The sequence below is a fragment of the Coenobita brevimanus genome, unplaced genomic scaffold (genome assembly GCF_032717465.1).
Source record: "Coenobita brevimanus isolate Jiangsu-jjx unplaced genomic scaffold, ASM3271746v2 jjx.HiC_scaffold_364, whole genome shotgun sequence".
In the NCBI taxonomy this organism is placed as follows: Eukaryota; Metazoa; Arthropoda; class Malacostraca; order Decapoda; family Coenobitidae; genus Coenobita; species Coenobita brevimanus.
In genome coordinates, this window is record NW_027644684.1 from 1 (window position 1) to 7,500 (window position 7,500).

Sequence of the window (7,500 nt, forward strand, 5' to 3'; positions counted from 1 at the left end):
TTCCGGAAGTGACAACCGCCTTCCCCAGTCAAGTGAGCTGCCTGATGGTGTCCTGTCGACACTGGAGAGACTCATCGTGCTGCTCTCTGATTGTACGAGCACATGCTGCGACGTGAACATGTTGAGAAAGAGTTTTCAAGAAAATCAAGATCACTGGACGATCTTCCACCAACACTAGCAGCTCTGGAGAAGCACATAAAGAAGGCTGCTTGTCAGGCTGGACATGTCCGGGGGACAGGCCGCCAATAGTGTTTGTCAGTCTGCCATCACCATGTGACTGGGGTTGGATGAAGTAGGTTGTTGAACTGGAACCAGTCTGGACAATACTCTCTGAAGTATCAAAGTCATGCCGCGAGCTCATCTCTTGCGGCTGCAGAAAACACTGTGGTGGTAAGTGTAGATGCAAAAGCTGCATTTAAATGCACTGGACTTTATGCATCTGAAGGTGGCTGTTAAGGCCAAATATCTACTGAGACTCGGCCTCAAGAGCCGAATGTTCATAAAACTGTTTTCAAGTTTTGGGAGTTTAGAAAATTTGTATGTTAATTTTCCAGTTACATGTTTTTACTTGTCTTTTTCATTGTAATAAACTTCGGAAACTAATACAAATGATAATTGTAACCCGGATTATGTATAGTGATGCACTGGAATGAAATATACAACCGTAAAAACAGAAATATATAGTTTAGCGTATCCTGAACGGCGGCTATCTTGAAATTCAATTTGGCACCCACAGAGGTTGCGTTTCTTGTGGTTCCATGTCTGCAAATATTCACCACATACTACTCTATATCTGTGCTAAAGTTAATGCTTTCATCATAAAATGCACTACTGTTTGCCTTTGCCACTGCACTATATGGGCAAATGGCCTGCTTTCCTGAGGCTTATCCTGCTCACAGGGTGATCTCTGAACGAGTTAGCCCACGATGGAGGAGGCCAAGGGGAAGGCCACGTAACTCATGACTGGAGCAGGTCGATCAATCCTGTCGGGAGATACTTAGAGGGGGAAGAGTCGCTGCCTGGAGGGTTGCACAACTGGATCTGCATGGGTGGAGTCTGAAGGTGAGTGCGGTTATGCGCTGCGTGGCGTTAGCCCCTTCTTGGTTGATTGTGTGTAGTCTATGTGTGTGTATGTTAATGGAAGAAGAAAAGAAGGGGAAGAAGAAAAGAACTGGAGGAAGAAGATAGAAAGAGACAGAGCAAGTGAGAGCCAAATTCAAGATCAATTCTGTTCCAGATATTTGGGCACATTGTATTTAAAAGGCTGGGCTCATAGGTAAAGGAAAATACAGGGGAATAACTTCCAAAGTTGGCCTGTTGCATACAAGAACGACAAAGAGTATCGGTTAACTCTTGCACTAAAAAAATTACGGAAGAGGGGTGACAGTGTGCTAACAGACGGGTACTACAAGCCTGGTGTTGTGAAGGAGGAATGCATACAGACGGTTCGGAAGGGCATTGACCATTGCCATTTAGGTAGCGATAGTGAAGAGATAAAGAATAATGCTGCGTGGTAGAGAGAGAGAGAGAGAGAGAGAGAGAGAGGGGGGGAGGGTAAGGTATTCTTAAAGGGGAAGGGAGTTGATAAGACGCAAAGCATTTGACTCCACGCTGTTTGAAAAGTTGCGTGTGGGGTGGTCCTCCACACGAGAGTTGTATTCCACGCAGGGAATAAGACCGCATAAAGTCAATGGCAGTGCGGGGGTAAAGAAGGGACAGGGTTTGCTTAGCACACCCAATCGTTTGGATGCAGACTTTGCTAGTGAGGTTGTCACGGGGTTTTTTTTATATTACGGTAATTTTGAAATAAATGGTTTAAATATTATTTAAATTGATAATAATATTCAATAATATTGAAGAGCAGAGACAATGGTTGTCTTGCTACATCAAGCAACGATTACTTTACGTTGGCTTAGCACGATTCTCTGAGAACGAGAATTTATAAACTTCCTCAACAGTACACAGCAGAGACTAATTACTCACAATTGCTGAATTACTGTACTGTTAGCCTCTGGAGAAAGTTACATCACCCCTGACAATAAATAACTAATACTAATAATAATAACATCAGGTTCTTGCTGATGCATTAACTCCTGGCACAACGGATTTTAAGTTAATACAAGACTGGTCTAAGTACCAGTTATGAATAGTAAAACGTTTATGCAAGCTAGGAGCTATATGGGAAATAAGCTTAATTATGGAGAAATGAAACAAGATTTACTCTACATTAAGCTCAAGAAATAGAACTGTTAAATTTATTAATTACAAAAATAAATTTAACATTACATTTCAAATCAAATCAATGAGACGCACTCGCTCACTCACACAGAAGCTAAATACTTACGCCTAGGGAAAAACACCTTAACTAAGCTCTTAAAACTACAAAATACACAAAAGAAATACCAGTCGATGAATACTGTGTATCACCACTAAGGTGGGAGAGCTGGGATTAACTGTACTAATGGAGCTTGGGGTGCTAGCTGACCTCTCCACTTCTGAGCACAGACCCTTTCTCCGTCACAGCAAACACAAAACTGAATTCAAATAATGCCTAAGCAGGACGCACAGGCCACCGGAAGAAGGCGTGGCTAACGGTTGAATGAAGCAGAGGCAAACGATAAAGAAATAATTGTATCGCTCAGTAGCGCACTTAGTGACGTGCATTAAATCGGTCACTTTTTGAAAATGGTGACGAATTATTTGAAAAGTATACCCCGGAATGGAGAGAGAAACGGTTAACTGAGCGATACACAGTGAGTTTTCCACTAATAGTTCGTGGCTTCTCACAAAAAGAAATGTCGCGAATTGATTCGTGACATTACGCCCCATGAAAATTAAATCTTTCTTCCTTCAGAAGAAAGATTTCAATATACATACATATAAATCCTAACTCAGTCACACAAGATTCACACTGTGATGTGTGTGCTATCCTGCTACAGGAGAAAGTCGCAGTCGTCAGTGAGCGAAAAAACCTCGTATTTACGTTAATAGAAGCAAGCTTGAGGGAAAAACTCCGTGACGACGGTGAAAATCCTGTACTCAGGTCAAACTGAGCGAAAATTCGCTACATTTACACTGACAACTAATTGTTGTGTAGCGTGGTGTATGTAATACGCGGTGTAGGTGTGACAGTTGTAGTGTAACTGTACCTACGTGTAAAATGACACAGTAAATAATATGGCGACGACGAAGGCAGAGGAGAAGAGGCGGCAGCGTGCGGCAGACGATCAGCTGGCCCGCACAGCAAAACTGCTACACCCATTGCTGAACCTGCAAAACCAATTAAGGTGGAGCATCAAAAGTGTCAATGAGACAAAATTCTTATTATGTTACAATTACTCTCTCTGGCTAGCAGTCAGTACATGCTATGAAAAGTACACTCGAGGTCGCCATTAATTTTAGCACACGATTATGGTCGGCAAGTTGAGAATCCCTGTGCAAACTCGGGTCTTCCATAGCCTCGAACTGTACACGGGTCCTCAACCTGTGCCTCAACCTACAGTACTTATATTAATATCGGAGAGCTGAGAAACCTTGTGCAAACTTGGGTCTTCCATAGCCTCAAGTCGCCTCTGCAGAGTTCTCACTTCCCCCTTAATCTACAATACAATACTTATATTAGTACCGGAAAGCTGAGAATCCTTGTGCAAACTTGGGTCTTCCATAGCCTCAAGTCGCCTCTGCAGAGTTCTCACTTCCCCCTTAACCTACAATACAATACTTATATTAGTACCGGAAAGCTGAGAATCCTCGTGCAAACTTGGGTCTTCCATAGCCTCAAGTCGCCTCTGCGGAGTTCTCTCTCCCCCTTAACCTACAATACAATACTTATATTAGTACCGGAAAGCTGAGAATCCTTGTGCAAACTTGGGTCTTCCATAGCCTCAAGTCGCCTCTGCGGAGTTCTCTCTCCCCCTTAACCTACAATACTTCTATTAGTACCGGGAAGCTGAGAATCCTTATGCAAACTTGGGTCTTCCATAGCCTCAAGTCGCCACTGCGGAGTTCTCTCTCGAACTTCCCCCTTAACCTACAGTACTTATATTAATATCGGGAAGCTGAGAATCCTTGTACAAACTTGGGTCTTCCATAGCCTCAAGTCGCCACTGCGGAGTTCTCTCTCGAACTTCCCCCTTAACCTACAGTACTTCTATTAGTACCGGGAAGCTGAGAATCCTTATGCAAACTTGGGTCTTCCATAGCCTCAAGTCGCCACTGCGGAGTTCTCTCTCGAACTTCCCCCTTAACTTACGGTACATATATTAGTACCGGGAAGCTGAGAATCCTTATGCAAACTTGGGTCTTCCATAGCCTCAAGTCGCCTCTCAACTTCCCCCTTAACTTAAGGTACATAATATGCATGTACAGGCCCTGGACATACTGTGTCCTGTGGGGCCAATGGGCGAGACATCAGGTCTGCACCCACTTCACCACTACCCTGTCTCTCAACTGACTCAGAGATTACAGGTGTGGTTATGAGCGGCACAGGAAGGACATGTCCCTGATCAGTGGTGATACTTTGGCACACACTGCAGGAACGGACAAAACTGTCTATGTCTCGTCCCATCCCTGGCCAGAAAAAGTCAGCTCGGATACGGCCCTGGGTCTTCCTTTTTGCCCAGGTGACCTCCTGAGGCTGGACAATGACCCCATTGTAACACTGCTGGGCGGTACTTGGCGGGAACGACAAACTGCAGTCGAACCTCGCCCTCAGGTGTTCGTGACTCACGGTAGAGCCGTCCTTGTTTGCGAAGGAACTTGGCTCAGGCCTCCCCGTGAATACTTAATCACTCGACCCTTTTGTTTGTTCCGCACGGCAGCAAGTGTCGGGTCAGAATGTTGTTCTTGTACAACAAGTTGACTGCACATCAGATCTTGCGGCGATTCAATGATCACTGGGGTGACACAGTCTGGAGCCTCAGTCATGGCTCGTGTCACCGCAGCAGCCGAAGTCTGAGTAGCGCCATCGGAGCAACTATCCTTGACTCCATTAATATTGCCTACTATTAAGTCAAATAGAGGCTCTGGCATGACAACCGCAAGTGTCATACCAGTATAAAATGGAGATGCCACCTGGATACATGCCTCAGGGAACAATCTCACTGATCCATCAATAAGCTTTGCATGGATCTGTCGACCTGTATACTGCTCAGGCCGAACTAAACTCTGTTTAACAGAGCAACCTGAGGAACCATTGTCTCTCAGGACCTTCACAGGAATGCCTCCCACAAACCCTTGCTGAACAAGGAAGGTACTGTCACCTGTGGGAGGGCCTGTGGAGGAAGCAGCTAGCCACTCATGAGGCTGCTGAATTGATGTGGCAAACATTGTGCCTTGTGAGTTATAAGATGGAACATTGGCCATCTGTGGAGGGGGGTTCACTGTCACTGTGGGACTAGTGAACTGTGGGGAAGTACCCACACTGGTAGGGACGTGACCACCAGGCTGCTGCTGAGGAATGAAGGCTGCATTCGCTTCCTGCCTCTTTTGAGCTGGTGGTGGAAAAGTTTGTCCCGACGGTCGGTTGCGTGGCTGATACTGCTGCTGGTTAGGGTACTTGTTGTACCTCTTCCACTCAGGTTTCTGAGTGTTTTGCCCCTGGTCCTTCCACTGCGGTTTTGGACCTTGGCCATTATTCTGAGAACGGCCTTGGTGCTGGGATTCAGTCTGAGACGGCTTCCCAGACTTAGCAGTATCTTTTCTGCTCCAGGTGTTTTGCTTACGAGCTTGATACCCGTATGCAGTAAAGAATGCGTCAGCCTTCTCTGCCATTTGGCTGGCATCTTTCACCCTGGCAGATCTTAAGCTGTGCTATGAGCTCAGCAGGCCACGACCTCTCTAGCTGTGTACGCAGCATAAGGTCAATTATCCCCTCACGCGTGGAAGGAGTTTCATCTTTCTCCATCCACTCATTTAAGTAAGCTGTGAGACGATCAAGGAACTGAACAGCTGTCTCCTTGTCTTGGAGACGAGCTCGCATGAACTGAACTTTGGCGTCGTCTACTGTGAGACCATACGCCTTAATGAGTGCAGCTTTCATCATCTCATATGTGAGATTGTCTCCACGAATTCTGTGGAGAATATCGAGGGCAGGGCCCTCAAATAGGCTAAGAAACTGAAGCCGCTTAGCTGCCTCATCCAGTTGATATAAGTCTGCCATGTCCTCAAAACGAGCTATGTACGGCTCGATTCGCTCGCTTTCCTTGTATAAAGGAAGCTTGATGCGTGGGGTCGCCAGGACATGTGCAGGGAGAACGCTCGTGGAGCTTTGACCAACTGCACCAGACGTGTCTGAAGCCAAGGAATCTCGCTTGAGCTTCAGCACTTCAAGTTCATGTTTTTCTCGTGCTTCTCGCTCGGCACGTTCGTGTTCTCGTTGTTCCCGCTCGTATTCGCGCTCTTTCTCACGCTGCTCTTGTTCATAAGCACGCTCTCTTTCACGTTCCTCACGCTGTTCTCGCTCGTATTCGCGCTGTTCTCGCTCGCATTCGCGCTGAATCCTACGCTCTTCACGAGCATCTTTCTCACGTTCTTGCTCGTAATTGAACCGTGAGAGAACGTAACTCTGTATTTTCTCTGGGTCTGTGAGACCAATATCTTTGGCTTCCTGTACAAATACAGCGGTAGCCATGGCGCTAATTTATTAAGCAACCCGAAATTGAGCACTGACTGCTTAGCGACGAATACTAATAAATAAAAGTAAAGAGTACAGACACAAGCTAGTGGTGACCAGTCTTATCCAGTTAACTGGCAAAGAATAAATCAAAAATGTAAATGACTGGGAAGACTCAATAATAAACACAATGGGTACGGCGACTTCCCAGAAGCGAATAAAATTGTCTGGCGTTACCAAAAATAAATTAGAGTTAAGTACTCTATTGATTAATAAAGCAAAATTCACTTGCTAAATTAAGGGTAAACACCAGTAAGCTTGTGCCTATAAACTTTAATGATAAATACCTAAATATGAATGAGTGAGCACTATCTCGTGAATAGCTTTAGAGCTAGGAGTTAATATCCTGGAATGAGGTCGCCAATTGTCACGGGGTTTTTTTTATATTACGGTAATTTTGAAATAAATGGTTTAAATATTATTTAAATTGATAATAATATTCAATAATATTGAAGAGCAGAGACAATGGTTGTCTTGCTACATCAAGCAACGATTACTTTACGTTGGCTTAGCACGATTCTCTGAGAACGAGAATTTATAAACTTCCTCAACAGTACACAGCAGAGACTAATTACTCACAATTGCTGAATTACTGTACTGTTAGCCTCTGGAGAAAGTTACATCACCCCTGACAATAAATAACTAATACTAATAATAATAACATCAGGTTCTTGCTGATGCATTAACTCCTGGCACAACGGATTTTAAGTTAATACAAGACTGGTCTAAGTACCAGTTATGAATAGTAAAACGTTTATGCAAGCTAGGAGCTATATGGGAAATAAGCTTAATTATGGAGAAATGAAACAAGATTTACTCTACATTAA